Raw genomic sequence first — 24410 nt, forward strand, 5'->3', positions numbered from 1 at the left:
GTAGATTTTGTCTTAATCTATAATTGAAGAGTTCTGAATCAGATTCACTTTTTTTTTAATAGTAATTTGTACATTATGAGGTTATGGAGGTAATGGAATCTGTACTGATTGGACATCCTGGTGTCATTCAAAGCTCTTATCTGATATGTGTATATCTGTTACTGCACAGGTTCCGGAGCACATGTGGACCATCATAATGGAGTCGGTGGTTCCGTCAGACAAAGGCAACTACACCTGCCTGGTGGAAAACAAATACGGCAGCATCAATCACACCTACCAGCTGGACGTAGTCGGTCAGTCATATTTCTTGTCTTACCTCTACATTTTAAAAGTTAGGTTGATGTAAATGTCATTTTCAAGGACAGGCACATGGATTCTTGTGATGGTGTGTGTTAAAAGATCCATTGCAAATATGCAGTGTTTACGTGAAGCAGTGGTAATTAGGTAATACATTTCATACACTGATTGGCTGACTTAATTGATGCCTTTTTTATGTTACACTGATATTTTCTTTCATTATTTACCAAATAAATCAATCAAGTCCATATCAGCCAATCAGTGAACCCATATAGACAGGCAACTTTTGATTTTGGTCAAGGTCATTATTTTTGGGCAAGGTCATTATACTTTTTCAATGTTTTTCGTGAGCGAGAGGTTTTATTTTTTTTCAAGAAATGCAAGTGGAAGAACATATTTCCAGTAAGCCTAGGTTGCAACATTTCCGTGCAGCCACAGAGTTGTTCATGAGCACAGAGCTGTGAACACAGCACAGTTGTGATCATGTCATTGTACTTTAGTTGTATAATTATGATCGCTCTAGCAACAATTCACTCCTGTCCAACACTCACACAAAAAGCACTCTTGAGTCATACTTTTGGACTGTCTGATATGCAGTGCGTATCAACTTACTCCATTGCTCACAGTGAGAACCAGTGGCAGATTGTCTGTATTTGCCCTCTTTAGGTCAGAAGGCCCGAAAGATTGGCTGTGGGTTCAAAAAACATTTCCACTAATTTTCGCAAAATTACAACAAATATAATGAGTTTCTAGTCTGCATGTTAAATAGGCTGCTCCCTACAGCCTCTGGGATAATGAATATCCCATTTTCTACAATGCTGATCCCAACTTTGATTTCTTTAAGAGGGGAAAAAGGATGATCAGGGAAAGGAGTAAAAATCATTTGTTATTTGTGCTAATTTTAACCACAATGCATATAGTGTGTGTGTGTGTGTGTGTGTGTGATACAGAGCGTTCACCGCACAGGCCGATCCTCCAGGCTGGGTTGCCTGCTAACCGTACAGTCGTGGTGGGAAGTGACGTGGAGTTTGAGTGTAAAGTCTTCAGCGATCCTCGGGCAAACATCCAGTGGCTGAAGCACAATCGAGGTGAAAGGCAGCAGTCGGCCCTGACGGACTGCCGTACGTTCGAGTCTTGAAGGTAAAACCTCTTCACTAGTCTGAGATTGACAGAAGTGTGCAAATCAATGTAAGTTAATGTTCCTACACAAAATAATGTAGTGACACAGTTTACAATATTTTTCATAAAGTGAGTAAAAATGAACAAGTACACTCGTTGCCAAAACTCCTTTCTCTCCTTTGGTGGGTTTTCTCGAATCTCTTCGGCTTCTTTTCTCTAGATGGCAGACGTCAACACTACGGATAAGGAGATGGAGGTACTGCAGATCAGGAATGTGTCTTTATCGAGTTCTGGAGAGTACAACTGCTTGGCTGGGAACTCTATCGGCCACTCCCATCACTCTGCATGGTTGACTGTCTATAAAGGTATCTTTGGTTCTTGTGGTGTTTTTGGTTGATGGTTTCATATCCTTTTTTAACAGCAGCAGTTTACATGCACTCAAATAATCTGTTAGTGATCAGATCGATGGGTCAATCAAACGAAAAGACTTCATGTAAAATCTGTATGAGCTCAATCCAAATTAAAAATTTCAACCGGATTGATAAGGGTGGTGTAGACCTGGAAAATCAAACAGGAAAAAATTAAGAATGTAAACGCTTGCCTTAGACTAATTTTGAATTCAAAAAATCCTTGCGCACATGTGTATGCTTTTTACATCATACAAATATGCATATGACTTTTTTATGTATCATGTCGAACGACAAACTGGTCAGTGGATGCAAAAAAAAATCTGATAAATCCAGAATATGAACGTAAAGCGTTTAGTTTGACGTTAAGCATTTTCGTCCCATAGAAACTCATTATAAGAACGCTAAATATAGCTTAATGCATATTAGAATGTCCCCTCATTATGTCGAAATAACGACTTATTAGGTCGAAATAACGAGATATTATGTCAAAATAACAACTTAAGTCGAAATAACTAGATAAGTTTTCTTTTCTTTTTTTCTCACCTTGCGGTTCAGGGCTTCTGTACTAAATGAATGGCACAGACGCATGATTTCATTTACCACAGACACACACACACACACGTTTTCAGCCTCAACCGCATCATTATATGATGACATGATTGCATAAACATTATCTCCAGAGCCCCTTAGTCACTTCATGAGCTTTTTAATGCTTCAACTGAGAAAACTTATCGTCATATCATAAACACACAGAAACGTCCTGGTTGCGTATGCAACCCACCGTTCCCTGAAGGAGGGAACGGAGGACGTAGTCGATGGTCGACTGAAATGGGATCGCGTTAGAGAGCCTATCATCTTCGATTACTATTGAACGAGCCAATGGAATTTGGCGTGCGTAATTTGCATCACACACTCCGCCCCCGCGGCGCGGGTATAAATACGGAAGTGGATGCACGCAGTAGTTGCTTTTCGCTGAGGAGCCGAGAGTAACCTGGGGTTAGCGGTGGTCCAGCGGTAGTGGCAAGGGGACTACGTCCTCCGTTCCCTCCTTCAGGGAACGGTGGGTTGCATACGCAACCAGGACGTTCCCTTTCAGTCGATAACGTCAGACGTAGTCGGCGGTCGACTGAAATGGGATCACCCTTTGAACACGCCACTAACGCTGCCACCTTCCAGTGCCTAAACCAAAGCCTCCTGATGCCCCCGCAAATTTAAGGCGGGGAAGGACAGGGCTTAGGCCAGGGCTTAGGCCACTGCTGTTCCTACAAGGCAAGGCAAGGCAAGGCAAGTTTATTTATATAGCACATTTCATACACAATGGTAATTCAAAGTGCTTTACATAGAAGAAATTAAAATAATCAAAAGAAATCAGAATAATTAAAACAGTTTAGAATAAAAGATAAAATACAGAAATCAGAATAATTAAAACATAAAATAAAATACAGTGCAAACAGTCGGACGAACAGTGGCACAGTGCTCATTCAGTAAATGCACAGCTAAACAGATGTGTTTTGAGTCTGGATTTGAATGTGACTACTGTAGGAGCACATCTGATCTCTTCTGGAAGCTGGTTCCAGCTGCGGCTGGCATAGTAGCTAAAAGCAGACTCGCCATGCTTAGAGTGAACCCTTGGTATTTCTAGCCGATGTGATCCTAATGATCTGAGTGATCTGTTGGGTTTATATTCAGTGAGCATATCTGCAATGTATTGAGGTCCTAGGCCATTGAATGATTTATATACCAGTAATAATACTTTAAAATCAATCCTAAATGTAACTGGCAGCCAGTGTAAAGACCTGAGGACTGGTGTGATGTGTTCATATTTTCTGGTTCTGCTCAGAATCCTAGCAGCAGCGTTCTGTATGAGCTGCAACTGTCTTATGGTCTTTTTGGGAAGGCCAGTGAGAAGTCCATTACAATAATCCACCCTACTGGTGATGAAAGCATGCACAAGTTTTTCTAAGTCTTGACTGGAAACAAAGCATCTAATTCTTGCAATATTTTTCAGGTGATAATATGCTGATTTAGTTATTGCTTTGACATGACTACTGAAACTAAGGTCTGACTCCAGAGACACACCCAGATTCCTGACTTGATTTTTAGTTGTTTGACCCCTAGACTGAAGGTATGCGTTCACCTTGAGAACTTCATCTTTGTTTCCAAACGCAATGACTTCAGTTTTGTCTTTGTTTAACTGAAGAAAGTTTTGGCACATCCAATTGTTTACTTCATCAATGCATTGGCAAAGGGAGTCAATGGGGCTGTAATCGTTAGGCGATAGGGCTAGGTAGAGCTGTGTGTCGTCTGCATAGCTATGGTAAGCGATTTGGTTCTTTCTCATTATTTGGCTCATTGGGAGCATGTACAGGTTGAATAGGAGTGGCGCAAGAATTGAGCCTTGAGGGACTCCGCATGTCATGGATGTCCACTCAGACTTATGGTCTCCTATACTCACATAATAACCTCTGCCTCCTAAGTATGACCTGAACCATTTTAGGACTATCCCAGAAAGCCCGACCCAGTTTTCCAGCCTGTCAAGAAGTATTTTGTGATCGACAGTGTCAAATGCAGCACTGAGGTCGAGTAGTACCAGCACTGATAATTTGCCTGTATCAGTATTTAAGCGAATATCATTTATTATCTTTATGAGCGCGGTCTCTGTACTGTGGTGCGGTCGGAAACCAGATTGAAAATGGTCAAAGTATCCATTCGAGCTTAAGAATTTGTTCAGCTGATTGAAGACAACTTTTTCAATGATCTTGCCTATGAAAGGAAGATTTGAGATCGGTCTATAGTTGTTTAATATGGTCTTATCCAGATTGCTCTTTTTCAGGAGGGGCTTGACAACAGCAGTTTTCAGGGAGGTCGGAAAACTCCCAGAGAGAAGTGAGGCATTTACCACTTCTAGGAGATCTGCTTCTAAGCTGTGTAACACATTTTTGAAAAAAGATGTGGGAAGTGCATCAAGGGCGCAGGTTGATGTTTTTAGTTGCTGTACGGTTTCTTCCAAAATTTTGCCATCAATTTCTTCGAAATCAGACATAGTGGCTACTTTCTCGTGCTGTTGTTTGATCTGCCTGACCCCAGCGCAACTCAAGGATGAGCTGATCACCTTTCTGATATTATTGATTTTCTCAGAGAAGAAAGAAGCAAACTCACTGCACTTTCTCACTGAGAGCATTTCACTGGGAATCTGGCTTGGGGGGTTTGTCAGTCTCTCTACAGTAGCAAAAAGAGTGCGCGTGTTGTTTATATTGCTGTTTATAATATTCGAGAAAAAAGTCTGTCTAGCTTTGCTTAGTTCCTTATTGAAAGCATGGATGCTGTCTTTGTAGATGTTATAATGGACTACAAGTTTTGTCTTCCGCCACATGCGCTCTGCTTTTCTGCATTGTCTTTTCATATTTTGCACTGCTGTTGAGTTTCTCCAAGGTGCTTTTTGTCTGCCACTCTTCTTCCTGACTTTCACAGGAGCAATATCATCAATTACACTCTTAACTTTTGAGTTAAAAGAGTCAAGGAGAAAATCAACAGAGTCAGCAGATATGCTTGGTGTTAAAGATATAGCCTTCATAAATAGTACACTAGTATTCTCATTTAAGCATCTCTTCTTGACAGACACAGATCTAGCTTCAATGGCAGGAGAGATCAATATATCAAAGAAAATACCAAAATGATCAGACAGTGCTACATCCTTAATAACAATTGATGAAATGTTTAGACCCTTACTGATAAGTAAATCTAGAGTGTGTCCACGATTATGTGTGGCTCCATGTACATGCTGAGTCAGATCAAAAGTTTTTAAAACAGTTTTGATTTCTTTTGCCATATTGTTTTCTGCATTATCTATGTGAATGTTAAAATCTCCAGCAATGGCAAAGCAGTCAAACTCTGAGGAAATAGAACTTAACAGTTCTGTTAAGTTCTCAGCAAAAGCTGGAGAGTATTTTGGAGGCCTGTAAACAATGATAAGTAAAATGCGTGGAGCACCTTTTAACACAATACCCAGATATTCGAAAGACGGGTAATTCCCAAATGATATTTGCTTACATTGATAGACATCTTTATAAAGAGCAGCTAAACCTCCGCCTCTTCTGACAGCTCTGCAGACACTCATAAAAGTAAAGTTAGGAGGGGCTGTTTCATTGAGGACTGTTGCACTGCAACTTTCTTCTAGCCAAGTTTCATTTAGCAACATAAAATCCAGGTTGTATGTGGTTATTAAGTCATTGACTAAAAGTGATTTATTTTTAAGTGAGCGGATGTTTAAAAGTGCTAACTTAACAGTCTTACTTTTTGTCCCCACAGCAATCTTGGTATGTCGTGTAATAGGCACCAGATTAGATGGGTTTGCTGTACGGCTTTTGAAGGCCTTAGACTTTCTATCATGTAATTGAACAGCAATAGAAAAACATACAGGCACAATGGGTTCCCGCTTGTTCTGTAAACATTTGAGAAAGTTATTGTTATCATAGCGGGGACCCGACACATATCACTGAGAGCTGGTATCAGTTGTTTTTGGTTCACCTCGAGCCGCTGGAGGAGGGTGTGGGCCCTGGCGCTGTGGCAGAGGCCGAAGAGCTCTCACAGGGGGAGGGGGAGGGCGAGCTGGGCCCGTAGGCTTTGGTGGTTGTGGGGCCTGGCGTTTTTTGGTTGGTATCTGGGGGCTCGCAGCAAAAGAGTGGGATAGTCTAGTTCCAGCGTGCACCAGTTGTTCCATTTTCTCATCATACAGGACCACTGGGAAAGCGTTCCCCGTACATTGGAAGGAAGGGATGCTGCGGAAGCCACATCCAACCCAGAGGGAGGTAACATTGAGAATACACATATGAACTGGGCGGAAATCGGGCAGTCTAACATATGGAATGTCACTGGGGTGGCTCCAGCCTAAGACGGGGGAGACACACCGGACAGTGACGGCAGAGAGACTCTGCCGAGGGAAGACACGGGCTCGCTGCAGGGAGCCGTATCGTGGAAGAATACACATATGGGGTCGCCATAGGGACCGCAACATATGGACCCAGCCTAACACTGGTTCCACACTGCTTACGAGTGGTAGGCCTAACACCAGACGTTCCGCACGTCCGACGTCGGAGGGGTGTGGAGGAACTCAACAGGGTTCAATTTTAAGGGAACTCAACTGGAGTAGAAAGGCGCACGTATCCAGTCCATAGGAGGGGAATGGCGCAGCAAGCCGACACTTGAACCGGGCTCACGGTGAAACTGGCTTCATGAGAAGGGAGCCCACGGGAAGCAGCGGTTCAACTAGGTGTCGTCCAGCCCCCAACTCTAGAATCTGTTTAGCAAAGCATATGATCAACGCCCAGGCGGAGCACTTTACACTCATCATAGAGGAGCTCAACACATAAGTGGACATGTTGCATCTCGGATTTTTACCGAAATCAAGGCAAGCACTAAGTGCAACTTTGCATTGAAACAGCCTTCCCTCTGTGCTGAGTTCCAACAGATATTTGTAGAGCTGGTCTGAGGTCTATGGCTTGCATTCTGTACCTGTACAAGTGAACGGACAGAGAAGCCAGGGCTGGATCTGCCTCCTCCAGGGCAGCGCTTGCAGGCTCACCACCTGCTCCTATTACGGGAGAGGTAGGGACCTTGGGCACAATCCGAGCCGGGGTCTCAGCTTGTGAGAGTTAGTCGGCCCAGACTCCAGGCACAATACGTTGACCGAAAGCGAGCAAGTCCCTACCCTCTAGTAGAGACCACGCGAGCAGGAGAACTGATATAACTGAATTTTTAACTCACTGCCTGCAGTGGCTCAGGGGCGGTCTCTGCAGTGCAGTCGCACCAGGGACAAGGCCCAAGAGGATAAAGAGGGACGCAAGGATTTACAAGACCTTGCTCCTCAGGAACCTGACAATCAGAACGTGCTTCTGCAACACGATGAGCGTCGTTTAAACACCGAGGCAACATAATTCTGAGGGTGAAGGAAAACAGCCTACTCCAACCCATTTTGCATGAAAGAGAGCACTGAAGTGATCGAAAGCCTTCAGGATCTCCTCTGGAGAGAAGACGCACTCAACGACTAGGTTCCACTTCTAAATGCGTAAGCTCGCTACACCTTTCTAGGGGGTGCTCGCAGAAGTGATGGTAACTATCACATGCCTGTGATAGCCACCTGAACCTCCGCGTTCAGATGTAAGACCGCGGGTGCCATCGTGCCCCGTCCCTGAAAGAGTTTTCAGGGGAAGTCAGGAAGGCTGTCGATGGGAACCAGGTCTAGTTGGGCCAATAAGGGGCAACTATGAAGACCTGTTCCTCCTGACTGGCACGTAGGTGCAAGCGACGGGCGCAAAAAGACAGGAGCATTGCTCAACACAACATGTGAAGATCACTGGGCTTCAGGAGCATTTTCTGCTCAGCACTTGAGTGTGATAAGTTCACTGAGCTTCAGGAGCATTCCTGCTCAACACCTGAGTGTGATAAACTCACTGAGCTTCAGGAGCATTTCTGCTCAACACTTGAGTGCGAAGAACTTCACTGAGCACCAGGAGCATTTCTGCTCAGCACTGCGTGTGATGAATTCACTGAGCTACAGGAGCATTTTTGCTCAACAGCTGAGGGTGACGAACTCACTGAGCTACAGGAGCATTGCTGCTCAACACCTGAGTGCGATGAACTTCACTGAGTTTCAGGAGCATTTCTGCTCAACATGAAGTGTGATGATTTCACTGACTTGAGCAGGCGCAAGGCGACCATGAGTCGCAGTCGCTTTTAGAAGGCTCACTGGGGTTAAACGCATTTCTGCGGGCCCCTGGGGCAGATGAGACCCAGTGTTTGTCCAAGGGTAGTCCGCTCGGTTTTCACAAACACTGGCGGGAAGATGAAACCGGGGGGGCAACTGAGCGGCCCCGGAATGGTCATGACCCAGCTGGACCCAGGGGATGGAGTCTCCACTTGCCCTGGCTATAACTGTCGTGAGGCTCGACGGCGGCACGATTGAGTAAAGCGGGAAGAGTGTAACAAAGCGTCCTCAGAAGCTTCTGACTCCAAGGAGGAGGCGACGGTTGAGTTGTGACATGCAAGGGAAGCTTGCGCAACGGTCGCAATGTCTAACAACTCGAGGCACGAATGCCCGTGTAGTCGGGGGTCGCCCAGGCCCCCGTTAAAACACGCCCTTTGTACATGGCCCCTCTGTTTAAGAGGGTTTGGCAGCAGACCGGGATGAACTATAGTCACACAGGGTGAGCTGCTCTGCCACGGTCACCTCGGGACTCGACCAAGAAGCTAGCGCTGAAGCGGTCGCATATGGAGGAAGCCAAAGGCTGCGACTACCATATACCCCAGGAGCCTCTGAAAGTTCTTTCAGTGGGACCCTTTCTCACTTCAACACCAGCTGAACACATTCTCATTGGAGAGACGTGTTAGACCGAGTCCATCTCCAAAACTGAAAAAGAGATACTCAGCCCGTGGGCGAGATTACTCTCTTCCAGTTGACCTGAAGACCCAATGGGCTCTGGAGCACTCGAGGGGAAGGACACTGTACTGATACCCCACCCTTACACGCAACACACAGGATGGCCTGCGGTACGGAAGGTAGAGATCTAAAGCACATGTCTTTCAGGTCGGAGCTGCAGACCAATCTTGGGCCAAGATGGTCACGACCCACCACCTAGTAGCACGAAGAACGAGTTTACAACTGGCCTTCATACCGGCTGGAGGAGCGGCTATATCAAATCCTTCGCCAGCAGGATAAGATGAGCACGCACAAGTCAGGAGCACTGCTCCACACTCGGTGTGATGTATATCACTGAATTTTCAGGAGCACATCTGCTCAACACCTAATGTGATGATTATCACTGACTTGAGCTGGGTAGCCGAGCTTGAGGTGGGGCAGCAAAGTAGAGATAGTGGTGTTAGTGTGCAGTGCAACACTTACCTGTTTCCACTAGCGGCAGGGGGACGTGAGAAGGCGGATGACCGGGTCCTCGAACGCCCCAAGCTGCCTGCTGGCGACCAGGGGAAGCTGGGGGATGTAAGGCTATTACAGGGTCACACCGCCAGACTGGTCCACTTGGGACTCAGGAATAGAAAATTTGCTCTTTTTCTGAATATGTGGGTACCGCTGACCCCGTTTTTATAGGGGCCAGCGTCGGAACAGACACTCATAACAAAAAACTCCAGCCGGCCCTCCAACCAGCCAGAGGGAGTGGATCGGCGACCACTCCACGAGCAACTCCTCCATCCCTGAGAGCCCGTCCAGCGTTTCCTTTTGCGCTGATGCTTACCACCTGGCTTGGCAGCGCCTAGAGCAGGCTGGGCGCCCCTTCCGCGGCCGGCTCCACGCCGGAACCTGGGTGAAGGCTGCTGCGGTGGTCTGGCAGGAGCTGAGGCGGCTGCCTGGGGGCGGACGCCCTCGGCGACGAACAGGCGGAGGATCTGACCTCGGCGGGCGGGTGAAGGCAGCAGCGTCCCTCCGAGGCAGGATGTGCCGGATGGCCTCCGTCTGTTTCTGAGCTGTAGAGAACTGTTGGGCAAAGTTCTCCACAGCGTCGCTGAATAACCCAACCTGGGAAATGGGAGAGTCCAGGAACCGAACCTTGTCCGCTTCTCTCATATCGGCCAGGTTGAGCCAGAGATGGCGCTCCTGGACCACAAGTGTGGACACCGCCGAACCGACCGCGCGAGCTGCAACCTTCGTCGCCCGGAGGGCGAGGTCAGTTGCAGTGCGGAGCTCACCCATGAGCTCACGGTCCGAACTACCCTCGTGCATGTTCATGAGTGCCTGGGCCTGGTGGACCTGGAGCAACGCCATGGCATGCAGAGAGGAAGCGACTGGTCAAGAGGCAACACTGGTCTCCCGGAGGGAGGCAATGCAGCCGAGTCGTCATCTCCAGAGTTCAGCTCCCCCTCCGATGCTGCGATTGACATAGTATCCCCTGGAGGGTCCCCAAATGACACGGATGGCCTGTCCATTACAGAGGGACCAGCGGGATCAATGGGGAGCTCCACCGGTTGTGGTGCGAAAGAGGAGTGAGGGACCCACGGGGCCTGGCCTGGCGGATTACCCCTAACTGTGATCCTCAGATCACCCAGGTTGGACGGCACCCCAGTCTTTCTCTGGGAAGGTAACCCAGAGGAAGAACAAGGGCGGGGCCCAGAGGTGGGGACTGCACCAACGCTTTTGACGAAGGCGAGTCTAGATCTCAACACCGAGATGGCCATGTTCCCGCAGTGAGAACATGACTCATCCACGAAAGCTGCCTCGGCATGCTGTAAGCCCAAACATAGCGCTAGACCGCACCCAGAAATGCACGGATGGAATGGCATCTTGAAAAAGACGCACTCAAACCCGTGTTGCTCTTTTAGGAAATGGGACCGTCACCAGTGCCGGAGCATACAGGGAATGACCGCGGCAAACACTGAATAGTCTTTCAACCAACAGTGAAGCACTCACTTCTCGCCCTCTAACCAACCGTCAACACACAAACAAACAATAGAAATTTGATGCTGTTAAAACAGCAGTTGAGAGCTGAGAAGTTCGCGATCACCGCTGCACCACGCTGTAGAACACCAACACTGGAGAGGTTTTCCCGCAAGAACACCGACACACTCGCTCGTTGAATACAACAGCACTCTTCAGAGACATCAAAGATGAACGGCTCCGAAGCGAAAGGCAACTAGTGCGTGCATCCACTTCCGTATTTATACCCGCGCCGCGGGGGCGGAGTGTGTGATGCCAATCACGCACGCCAAATTCCATTGGCTGGTTCAATAGTAATCGAAGATGATAGGCTCTCTAGCGCGATCCCATTTCAGTCGACCGTCGACTACGTCTGACGTTATCGACTGAAAGAGAACTCAAAGATCTCCATGGCAACCCGTCAAAATAAAAGTTTGGTTTTTCATAGGGCCCTAAAAATGTAATTTTTGTTAAACTTTAAATAAATTTATATAATAGCAGATGTAAAGCAGACAGTCTACTAATACTCTAATGTGAGTTAGTTGACAATCAAAATAAAGTGTTACCGTAAATACTAGCTTTTATACAAGGAATAGTTTTTTTTTAATATATAAAAATAGCAATGCAAACTTTTTTCCATAAACTATACTATTCTTTAACCCCTTTAAAACGGCATTATAATATCAGTTAACCTAGATTATTTTCTCAATGTTTAAATAAAAATGGAACTAAACTAAAAATCAGATTTTAGAGCTTTTTTGTTATAGGATCCTTACATTTGTGTTTTTTCTGGTCATGTCTTTTTAGAAGTGCCATCATGCTCCAGTTCAGCCCGGGTGGTCCTATACCTGTCATCTGTACTGGCACCTGCTCCTGACTGTGTATTTTTCCTCCTTATGGAAGTTTTTGTTGGTTTGTTTCTATATTGAGTCAAATAAAGCCCACCATTTTCTCTGCTTTCATCTCTGCTTCTCATTTTTCTTGTTCTCTCCTTCCTTAAAGGTGCAGTGTGTGATTTTTAGAGGCATTTAGTGGGGAGGTTACGAATTGCAACCATCAAAAGTTACGGTGGCCGACAGGAAAATATGTCATCGTCTGAGATAGCAGAGAGTAGCAGTTCAGCAATGAGGTTTCTTTACAAGGATAAATTAAGAAATTATGTTTACTTTATTCTTCAGTAAAAAAAAGACACAAACGTTGACAATCTAAATAATTTCCGTCCCATTTCCAATCTTCCCTTTCTTGCCAAAATTTTAGAGCGAATTGTTGCTATTCAATTGCACTCCCATCTAGCTGCAAATAATCTCTATGAGCCCCTTCAATCAGGATTCCGTAAACTACACAGCACTGAGACAGCATTAGTTAAGGTTACTAATGACTTGTTAATCGCTTCTGATTCCGGGAGTCTCTCTATTTTTATTATTCTTGATCTTAGTGCCGCTTTCGACACTGTTGATCATAATATTTTACTTGCAATGGATAAGACACATGCCTTTGGTGTGAGAGACCCGGGTTCGAATCCACTGTGAGACACCAATGTGTCCCTGAGCAAGACACTTAACCCCTAGTTGCACCAGAGACGTGCGACCTCTGACATATATAGCAATTGTAAGTCGCTTTGGATAAAAGCGTCAGCTAAATGAATAAATGTTAAATGTAAATGTAAATTAACTAGGCATATAACAAACAGGTTAAACAAGCCATAGCTTACTTTTAGACGTGGTGAATGAAGTTCGAGGTTCTGATGGTCGTGTCCGATATCCCTTGCCAGTTATTATGCGTACAGCAAATCTTATTGTATGAATATGGTCAATTTCTAGTGTTTATATCCAAAAAGAAACAATGCTGGGAGATGTTTTTGTATTTAGCGCGCTCACCACGATGATGTTTTTTTCTGGGCTTGTACAGCATCACGCAATCGCGCAGAATCTGATGACTGCGTCAATGGTTCCGTTGCTTTCATTTTGTTCATCAATTGACGTTGCGAATGCGATAATTTATATAAACATGTATATAAAGTCATTCTCGAGTCATACAGTTTAAGTCAAGTCAAGTCTCGAGTCATTGGATCTCAAGTCAAAGTCAAGTCATTTTCTTAATCTGGTCAAGCAAGTCTCCAGTCCTTAAATTTGCGACTTGAGTCAAGTCATGTGACTCGAGTCCCCCATCTCTGCACAATGCCCCTTTAAACCATGACATGCTAATAATACAAAATGCTGTTCATTTTGATTCACAAAAAAAATAATGTAGGATGTGATGGACATTCTTTTATCGGAGAGTGAAATATGTTTTGTAAGCATGTAGTGAATGTTCATTTGAGGAAGATGGAAATTCGTAAGATTCTTTTATTATTATTATTATTATTATTATTATTTGTATTACTCCTACTTTGGGATTTTAAAATTATGTTAAAAAGCAGTCCACTTTAAGAATAAGCAGTCCAGTTACAAGCCTATACTTGTAACTGCTGCACGTGCTTATATCCTTGTTGGATACTTTCAAAATCCAGCAGTTTTCTGCTAGTTTCTCAGACTTACCTACCCCACCTTTAATGCAACACTATTTAGTGTGAATGATAAATCACATTTGAGATTTGTGCTGGCTACTGTATACAGGCCACAAGGGCACCAGACAGACTTTATCAAAGAATTTGCTGATTTTCTATCAGAGTTAGTACTGGCTGGCAGGTAAAGGTGATTGGGAAGCTTTTCAGTTCGAACAGTGGAGGTTTTGCGATGACTATAGGCGCCTTAATGAGGTCACCAGGAAGGACTCATACCCCATCCCTCGGGTGGATGAGTCACTGGACCTCGTAACAGGGTCATCATGGTTCACTTCACTGGACCTGCGCACTGGTTATTGGCAGGTACCACTTGCTCCCGATGCCAGACCGAAAATTGCTTTTTGTACAAGCAGAGGGCTATGGCAGTTCAGGGTGCTCTGCTTTGGCCTGTGCAATGCACCAGCCACTTTGGCCAGGTTAATGGACAGGGTGTTGTCGGGTATTCCGCGGTCAGAGTGTCTGGTGTACCTGGATGACATCCTGTTCCATGGCAGATCATTTCAGACCTCGTTGGAGGCACTCAGGCGTGTGTTGGTTCGCATAAGTGAGTCTGGCTTGAAGCTGCACCCAGAGAAATGTCATTTGTTTGGGAGGGAGGTGACGTTTTTGGGGCACGTGCTGGGGGGCCAAGGGATTGGCCCCATGGAAGAGAAGGTGAAGGCGGTAAGCAACTGGCCCGCTCCTACAACCTCACAGCAGCTCAAAAGTTTTTTAGGGTTGGCCTCATATTACAGGAGGTTTGTGCATGGTTTTTCCAGCATCGCGGACCCACTTTTCCACCTGCTGAAGAAGGATAAGTCCTTCGCTTGGACTGAGGAGTGTCAAAACTCTTTTGCTGCCCTGAAACAGGCTCTGGTCACAGCCCCTGTATTGGTTCCCCCTGACCTCGCACTGCCCTTCATTCTGGATACAGACGCCAGCAATGTGGGTATTGGGGCGGTTCTCTCTCAGACTTGGGGTTGAGGGAGAGTGAGTTGTGGCTTACTACAGTAAAGCGTTCAACAAGGCCAAACGCAGATACTGTGTCATCAGACAGGAACTTGTTGCGGTGCTGTTTGCAGTCCGACACTTCAAGTATCACCTGTGCGGGCTACCTTTCACTGTACACACTGATCATTTAGCTCTCCAATGGCTAATGTCATTCAAAGAGCCAGAGGGACAGCTGGCACACTGGATTGAGGAACTTCAGGCATACAATATGAGATTAGTACACCGTCCAGGGTCAGGCCATTCAAATGCAGACGCTCTTTCTCGTCGGCCATGCTTTGCCGACGGGTGTCGGTACTGTAATAAAAGAGAAGCCAGGGAAAGAGAGCTGGAGGAACTGGATGCCAGTGGGGCTTCAGTGGTTTGCAAGCATGGCAATAAGCCGGCTTTTTTGATGGTGGGGACGGTGGGTGTAGAGGACTGGAGGCAGCTGCAAGAGGAAGATGCGGACCTGCACCCAGTAATCCAGTGGGTCCAAACACAGCAGCGACCTCTGTGGGAGGAAGTGGCCATTCTCTCTTTGCCCACAAAAAAACTTATGGACAAAATTCAAAGCCCTGCGTCTGTAAGATGGGGTGTTGGAAAGGGAGTGGAAAGACCCTGCCACTGGGGAAGGGAGGTGACAGGTGGTGGTGCCCAGGTCGCTGCGGGAGGGGGTTATCAGGGCTGCCCACCGGACGGTGGGGTCTGGGCACTTTGGGGTTTTAAAAACACTCAAACGTGTCAGAAAGAGTTTTTACTGGGGGCTTGTGAGGAGGGATGTGGAGGATTTTTGTCGGGGGTGTGATGGTTGCACTGCCCGCAAGGGCCCGCCTGGCCAGTCCCTCTCTCCCCTGCAACAGTTCCCCGTAGGAGCCCCTATGGAGAGAGTGGGGGTAGATGTAATGGGCCCTTTTCCATGTTCCGAGAGGGGTAACAGGTTTGTGTTAACGGCTATGGATTATTTCACTAAATGGCCAGAAGCTTATGCACTGCCTGACCAAGAAGCCGAGACAGTGGTGAACGCATTGGTGGATGGCATATTCAGTCGGTTCGGGGTCGCTGAATCCATACACAGCGATCAAGGCCGGAATTTAGAGTCGCGTGTTTTCTCGCTGATGTGTGGAAAATTAGGGATTCACAAAACAAGGACCACCCCTTTGCATCCCCAAAGTGATGGCCTCGTTGGGAGGTTTAACAGGACACTGGCGGAACAGCTGGCCATTGTGTCTGCCAAGCATCAGCGGGATTGGGATAGGCACTTGGCATTTATCCTAATGGCGTGCCGATCTGCTGTGCAAGACTCAACCTCTTGCACACCCGCCCTTTGGATGTTTGGATGCGCCTGCTGTGCCCCCGGGCCCTGAGTATGCTAGGAAGCTTCTGGACTCATTGGAAGCCGCTCATAATTTTGCAAGGAAGCCGTTGTTAAAAGCGGGGACCCGGCAGAAGCGAAATTATGACCTGAAGACAAAAGGGCAGCATTTCACAGCGGGAGAGCTGGTGTGGGTGTACAGCCCTCAGAGAAAGAAGGGCAGGTGCCCTAAACTGGATTCCAAGTGGGTTGGGCCATGTAGTGTTCTGGAGAGGATCGGGGAAGTGGTTTACCGAGTGCAGTTGCCTCCGAGGGGCAGGAAGGTGGCCATTCACCGAGACAGATTGGCACCTTATAGAGGAAGTACCTCTACAGCCCAAACACCGGCCTCCTCTACAGTTGTGCCTACCCCGGAGGGTGGACCAGGTCCCCAGTCGAGCACTTCCAGTCCTCTGGAAGACCCACATGCAGCCACACCAGTTCTTGAGCTGCAAACCTCACATTCGCATAGCCCGATTTCAGTTACACAGGAATGGCAACTGCGGCCTCAGCGTCTCAGCAGGTCGCCGCGACGGTTCAGGGACTTTGTTTGTTCCCTCGAGGTCGAGGAACTTTGTGAAGGGGGAGCAGTGTAGCAAGTCTAAAGACTGTTTATTTTCAAAATCTACATGCATGTATTTTCTTTCATGTGTTATGTGTTCTGGTTGTGTGGGGCTTTAAGGGGTGGGCTGTTCTTCTGGAGAACGTGCCTGCGCAGTTATGTTTTCCCATGTGAAGCAAGAGCATCGAAAACAGAGGTGCTTTTTAATAAAAGAGCCTTAAAACTGTTAAGGGAGTCTATCATTTTCTCCGATCGTTACAATATGACTGAGTGTGACCTGACCAATCAGTGAAGGCGGAGATATTTTACTAAATAAAATGATCCTGTCAGAAGATCCTGCGCAATAACTTTATTATTTTTTTTTCCGTCTGTATCATTGTTTTTTAAAAGTTTCTCATCCACACGGAAACACCTAAAAACACCTGTGTGTCAGGCCACTAGGCTGCAGTAGTGGTTGTTTTTCTGCCTTCTGTGCAGGTAAAGCCAGGTGAGGGTGATCACCTCTGCTGATGACTGCTCGGTTGGGATTGGTCTTCAAGGAAAAGAAGTGTATATCCACTGATCTCCACTGAAGCAAGGCTTGTTTTCTGCTGGTTTGCTTTGTTTGTAGTTGATGTACATTGCTGCTGCTGTTTGGTTGTGAATCATTACAAAGCTTATTTACAGTTGCTAACCTGTTGTGATTTATTACTAGTGGTGGGCAGATCGAGGCTTCGTGAAACAATGAAATATTTGAAGCAAATGTGCCATATTGTGTCGAGGCTTCGAAACAACAATCCGACACCGTCTCAACGGTGACACCTAGTGGTCACTTGCAGGTGTTGATCTGAAACAACCTTGACAACGAGCCATTAAAAATGTTTTTTTAATCTTTTATCATTGTATTTTTCTAATTATGTGAAGCTTGTAACCTGTAGGCTACTCACTGTGCATAATGTTATTTTGGTCATGAAAATGAATATTAATAAAAGAAATCAAGCCACAATGTCTCACTTTTTATAGATTTGTATTCAAAAATATTAATTTCTCTGCTGTCGAAGGACTTAGCCTAGTTCTTTTTTTACAGACAATTTCTCCAGCCTTTGAAAAAATCATCTCACAAGGGACACTTGTTGCTGGCATGCAAAGATATTTTTTCGCAAGGACATACAAATGAGGAAAGATTACTGCTCTCTCTTTCCAGTAAGTTATAGGGGATCATGAGTTCTGGGCAAAAACGCATCGTTGAGGTATTTTTTCACTTCCACTGTGGCATCAGCTGTAGCATTGTGTATCATCTGGGTTTACACGGATACGATTATCAAAAAGTTCAAATAAACTGTCCTGTGTTTCAACTGGTGTTGATGATGATGATGATGGGCCTGATGTTGACATTTGTGGCTCTGAATGAAAATGAAAACCGCAATTAGTAACAAATCCTAAACTGACGGCATACGTGAAGTATAAACATGAATCAGATTACATAACATAACATAGACTGAAAATGCTCACCTGGGGCCTGTTTCAACAAGGAGGTTCAACCAACTCTGAGTTAAAACTTGAACTCTGAGTACCCTGAGATGGGAAACTCTGAGTTTTCGGTTACAGATCAGCTGAAATTAGTTAGTTCAATCAACTCTAAGTTGTCTGACACTGAGTTAAGCGCATGCACCATAACTATAAAAAGCCATTATCAATGGACTGCAGATATTATGAGTAACCATTGCAGCAGCGCCAAACAAAAAGAGGAATTACTTATATACAGTGTTGGGTATAATTAATTACCAAGTAATCTAAATATTGTAATTTAATTAAAGGGATTACTCTTAATTCCTCTGTAATTTAAAATAAAATCTGATGTAATTACATTAAATAGGCTACTGCATAGACCACAGAACAATTCTGTATAAAATAATAGTTGATTTAACATACATTTTTAAAAGGTATATTTTTATTGTAACCTTCTCTCTCTACACACTTTGGTCAATTCAAGAATAATTCATGCAATTGTATATTGCTAATTTGAAAGCATTAAAAGTGCAGTTTCTTGTCTCTCCTTGTATTGTTCAAGTGGTTGAGGTTGATATGGGATTTATAAAGTAATTAGTAATAACTAGACCAATACATTCTAGAGCTAGTAATTATTACATTAATCTAATTATATACTGTTGAAGATGTCATTTGTAGTTAGTAATTAATAACTATTTTGGAGTAACTTACCCAAATGTTATAATATCAGAGGTGAAACTGGAAGAACAGTATGTTATTCAACTCATTTTAATTTTCATGTAGGCTAGGCTAGGTCATTAAAAGAATGTGGCAGCAGCTGAAAATGTAATATAAAAACATAATTCAATCAGGTAAGGCTTGAGCATATCATGGGTGTAGGCTACCTGACTTTACAAACATTTTACATATTAAATAACTAAATAGCATCCGGTGTCTTGCAGTGCAGCAGCATTTTTGGCTGAGGGAATTCCTTGAGGGACTTCATCAGAGCCAGTCACTCCCGAAGATCCAAGGGCCTTCATAAAATGTAAAAGGTCTACATATGTATTATTTTGTATATAGGGTATTTTTGATATTTCCATTTATTTTACTTTGGGTTTGGTTTTTCGTTGGTCCCAACAGATTCTGTTGGTAATATTTGTCATTATGTGTGCGGCTGCAATAAGGGAGGTTTGGTGGATCACTGCTCCTAGATTGCAATAGGCACGCTCTATTTCAGCGTAATGCTTGTTTGTTGCCAAAGGGGGAGGAAGCACAACTGAAACCGCCATGCAAGCACCTATTGGAGGACCGGGGGGAAACTCCTTTTCCTCGATTTACTGAAGCCTATATGTAAAACGCATTCGCATTTGCAGCTGCACAGTTAGCACATTCAGCGTCTGGCTCATAGACATATGTCTATGGTCTGGCTCGCTCATCGGCTGTGCTGCGGCAACCAATGAGCGTGCGACCAATGAGCTAGCCCTACGTCATTACACGTCAGAGCCCATAAAGGGGGCGTGGCCTTAGCCTATAATAGAATCAGAATCAGAATTAGAAAGAGCTTTATTGCCAAGTGTGCTTGCAAACACAAGGAATTTGTTTTGGTACTGAGGCTTCCAGTGGACATATACAAATACAAATAGAAACATAATACTACAAATTATAAGAATAAAAATATCAATATATGAGAATAAAAGTATCACAGTTGGGTTTAGTCAGAATAGACATTTTCAGATTTACAGATTATGAACATATTTACAGTGTTTTGAATATTATAAATAAATAAATCTACATATAAGAATCTACATATAATTGTCCCCTGAACTCGCCATTATAGCAGGTTTAACGTCTGAAGCGACAACTCTCCAGGTTACTATAGTGTGGCCGGCTACGTAATACTCGTTCCCTCTCTCGGGGAACTGAGGTTACGATAGTAACCGAGTAGTTCCCTTTCGAAAGGCCACAATAAAGTTCACAATCAAAGTTCTAACCGCTTGCTTTAAAAAAAAAACTTTTTTCTTTTACTTCAAATACTTAAGTACATTAAATATCAGAAAATTACTTTTGATACTTAAGCATAGCTGTCAACCCTCCCGTTTTTTCCGGGTTTCTCACGTATTTTAGCTCTTTTCCCGCTGTCTTCCCGTTTTAGTATTTTCCCGTAAAATATCCCGTATTTTTACGCTCTGACTGTGTGAGACGTACAAGCTCGGGCAGATTCGGCTTGAAGTCGTTCATCCTCGGATGCGGCGCCGTGCGCGCTGTTACAAAGAAAAGCCGTGCACACAGCAAAGCGAAATGGGGTCTTGCGGGTCTTGCGCACCCAACACATCATTTTTGCCGCGCTCGTACAGACGCGTCGAGTATAAACCATGGTATAAACAGAGCTTGACCCTAACTCCGTGTCAGCGTGCGCTCTGATCGGTACAGACCTCTCCCGAATCATCTCCTGCAGCAGCCTCCGAACTTCCGAAGCACCACTAACTCCGCCTCCGTTTCCCTCGTAAGCTGATATTAGTAGTTAAACATTCTCTATGATAAAACATTTTTTGTAAAAAATATTTTAATAAAACGGTTTTGGCGGTTATAGAGTTCTAATTACGGTGTTCAACTATAACCGTCGGTCTCACGGTTACGGTCACACCCCTAACACACACACAGACACACTCCTTCTCTCTCTACCTCTCTCTCTCTCTCTCTCTCTCTCTCTCTCTCTCTCTCACACACACACACACACACACACACACACACACACACACACACACACACACACTCTCTTTCTCTCTCTCTCATATATACACACACACGTCTCTCTCTCACACTATATGTAGGCCTATGTAGTTATAAACTCTTTAGACTGTTAATGATTAGTGCTTTTTTTAAAAAGTTTGTGGGTAAGAATCGTGTAAAAAAATCCCTTATTTTGGGGATGAATTCCGGGAAATCTCCCTTATTTTCAATGTTCAATGTTGACAGCTATGTACTTAAGTACAGTATATATCCGAAACTTTAAGACTTTTACTTAAGTAATATTCTAAAAGGTAACTTTCACTTCAACCAAAGTCTTTTTCTAGGACGATACTTGTACTTTTACTCAAGTATTGCTTTCTAGCCCTTTATACAACACTGCACAGGGGAAAGGTGCGGTGGACCCCAAACCATCCCTGACCCAGAGGAGACCCAAAAAAGAGGAAGAACCAGAGCCCATGGAGTGCTTTGGGTCGGAGGATAATTTTGGATGGTTTCTTGGGGAGGAAGGGCTAGACCAGGCTAGCACAGGGGTGGAGGAAGTCTCTCAAGCAAGGGGAAGTGTGGGGGATGAGGGCAAGCAAACAGATCAGCCAGAAGCTGAAGGGGCCCGGAAGGCTGGCCAAAGCCTCCTCAGAAGACATAACAGTCTGGGGGACAAATATCGTTTTTTTGGGTCTAACCCCAGAAATACCAATCTTGTTTCTGGGAGACTCTAATTTGGGTCGGTTGCCAAAAGTGGACAACAACAAAGTGGAGGTGGACTACTATATCGGGCAAACTAGGCCAAGGCTTACCACATTCTTAAGCACAAGACCCCGGTTTTCCCAGAGGCACAACATGTGATGCTTGCATTCGGTGAATGAATAACAGGGTGAATAACAGGGAGCAGGGAAACCCTGCAGTGCTCAGGACGTGTTTTGAGCGGTTGCAGGGGGCAGCCTTACAAACCTTTCCAAATGCCATAATTCATATCCCCATGATAAATTGGGACACAGCTCTGCCGAGCAACATGATCCAGAATATCAAGATCATGAACGGGATAATTGAGAAGACGGGCCACAGCATCCCGATATTGCCATGGGAGAAATTCCAAGTTGGGGTGGACAAGATCAATTGGACCCCGTCAACAGCCCAGAGCATGTTACAACACTGGCTGAGGCATTTAAACTTGTAGGAGGGCCCTCACAGCAGGGTCCCCTAGTAAAAAAAAAAAAATCGGTGATCAATTTGTCTGAGTGTTTTCAGTTTACGCCGGCACATGTTCGTTTTTTGGATAGGGGTCTGTAAGAAATTGTAGTCTGCCTCGACCCAGATTCCACTCCAAAATATATTTTAGAATGAGCTCATTCCCAAAATGGCTTAATTATCATAGAGATGAAGGAAGTGAAGTTATATTGTTTCTTCACCATTTGGGTTGATCACATCCTGAGCAAATGGTAGTCAATTGTAGGATGGGAATGGGTGTGGAACACCGAGAACTTTCTCAGACAATGGGGTGTCTCAACTGCATTAACATACAGAACACAGCTGTTACAACAAGAGCAACTTCATTTACATTAAGAGTGGTAAACTGTAACAGGATAAAAGGTTTAAGATTTGGATGTTCTGGGTTTATTCTGACGCCGATGAACCCAAGGTGCTTTGTGTACCTTGCCACTGCTATGCTGTTATAAACTTCATTTTTGAGATCTTCGACGTCCACCTTTCACCACTTTTTGTTGGAAATTCCTCCTGGCTGGCTCGCCAATGTAAGAAAAAAGGATGTGGACATTGAAGATCTCAAAAATGAAGTTTATTACAGCATAGCAGTGGCAAGGTACACGAAGCACCTTGGGTACATCGGCGTCAGAATGTACCCAGAACACCCAGATCTTAAACCTTTTATCCTGTTACAGTTAACCACTCTTAATGTAAATGAAGTTGCTCTTGTTGTAACAGCTGTGTTATGTAAGTTAAAGTTGAGACATAATACAATTGACTACCATTTGCTCAGGATGTGATCAACCCAAATGATGAAGAAACAATATAACTCCACTTCCTTCATCTCTATGATAATTAGGCCATTTTGAGGATGAGCTCATTCTAAAATATATTTTGGAGTGGAATCTGGGTCGAGGCAGACTACAATTTCTTACGGTCTATCCTTTATCCCTTCTCACTTGATCAAAGCAGTGGATAAAGGTCCATTACTGGTAGATTTGGGTTAATTCCATGCCAAAATGCAAAGAGCGTTTTTCTTTGGACCAAGCACTGATGCTGGTTTTCAAAGCCGGCCGTTCTGTGAGGGCTCGGGGTTGGTGCCTCCACCACAGAAGTTGCCCAGGAAGAATTGGGATCTTTTTTTTTAAAGAATCTGGAAGGGGTTCAGATAGCTTTGGCGGGGGCACAGGCCCCAGCCCCTAATTTATCCCCGGAGGAAATACACACAATACAACACAATACGTGCAGGAGTAACTTTTATGTTAATACTTTAGTTATTGTTAACTTTAATGTTACTTCCCCTAGACTGGGTGGAACGTAACACATTGTTTCTGTTGTCCAGAAGGTGGTCGAATCTGCAAATGGCAACCATTGATCACACCATCAACTTTCTTGAAGGCGTGTCTTGAAGCCAGGTGAGCAAAGCTTGCTTAAACCTCCATCTCCTGTGGCCCAGGGATGTGAATTATCGGTACAGGACTGTCAATGTTCTCAATCACATTGTGCACAACCTGGCACACGTTAGATGTAGGCATAAATGTGTCTGCCATCACAGATGCCCCTCATGCCACCCAGTACAGAAGAACGAGGACCTCAAACTTGTGGCTCCAACTAACTTATTTCTGGCAACACCTGAGCCAGCAGTCCAGTTGTTGCCCAGCTGAGTCTTAATGAAGGCACCGTTTCATCTTCAGAAAAATAAATGCTCAAGATTGTGACTTGACAGTTCAGCTCAGCATAATTTTGAATGTGGTGTCTTTTCTGTAAATCGAATGATTGATTTTATATGTATGACCTCACATACATTTTGTTATGCTTATATTCAGTTATGTTTTCACAATTTTAATAAGTTAATTTAATAGTTTTAAATAATCATTTGTTGGGTGTTTTAATTGATCATGTTCATCACTTGAAAGAGTAACACTGTTTTACAACAGGGTTTTTCCAAAGGGTTTGTGGGTTTATGAAAAGCTAATAATAAAATGATTAAAATGTCAAATTAAATAATAAAAAATAATGACCAACATAAAACCTGCTCAATTTTCACACACTGCTCTCTTTGATTCAGACCACTCAATTGTTTGTTTACTAAAATTAAACGCACTTAATTTAGATACAGGATTGACTCCCATCACATATCCCTGCTCCAAAGAAGCTTCATCTTTTCCAAAACAAAAACAGTTTGCTGTTTCTGTAGGATGCTGTAGTTTAGTTTCATTAAAGGGATAGTTCACCCAAAAAAATTAAATTCTGTCACCATTTACTCACACACAAATGGTTCCAAACCTGTGTACATT

General features: G+C 44.5%; 2 long non-coding RNA genes and 1 pseudogene across 3 annotated transcripts in view; 2 read left to right on the top strand and 1 right to left on the bottom strand.

Annotated features, from left to right (window-relative positions):
• Window positions 1–18240, bottom strand: part of LOC143732554 (uncharacterized) — a 61740-nt gene extending 43500 nt beyond the window's left edge. Inside the window, exon 1 of the long non-coding RNA XR_013201137.1 lies at window positions 18184–18240. This is a non-coding gene — a long non-coding RNA (uncharacterized LOC143732554). The remainder of the gene's footprint in view (window positions 1–18183) is intronic.
• On the top strand, window positions 132–17674 carry LOC143732544 (fibroblast growth factor receptor 1-A-like; annotated as a pseudogene). The gene is made up of 4 exons (XR_013201131.1): window positions 132–293; window positions 1248–1437; window positions 1637–1781; window positions 17170–17674. The product of XR_013201131.1 is annotated as a fibroblast growth factor receptor 1-A-like (transcript).
• Window positions 18241–21648: 3408 nt separating the features above from the next.
• LOC143732552 (uncharacterized) lies at window positions 21649–23800 on the top strand. Its single transcript, XR_013201135.1, has 3 exons — window positions 21649–21768; window positions 23456–23528; window positions 23669–23800. It is a non-coding gene; the product is annotated as an uncharacterized LOC143732552 (long non-coding RNA).
• Window positions 23801–24410: the final 610 nt, after the last annotated feature.

The sequence above is a fragment of the Siphateles boraxobius genome, unplaced genomic scaffold (genome assembly GCF_051911475.1).
Source record: "Siphateles boraxobius isolate OS27281-9 unplaced genomic scaffold, OSU_SipBor_1 9, whole genome shotgun sequence".
Classification (NCBI taxonomy): domain Eukaryota; kingdom Metazoa; phylum Chordata; class Actinopteri; order Cypriniformes; family Leuciscidae; genus Siphateles; species Siphateles boraxobius.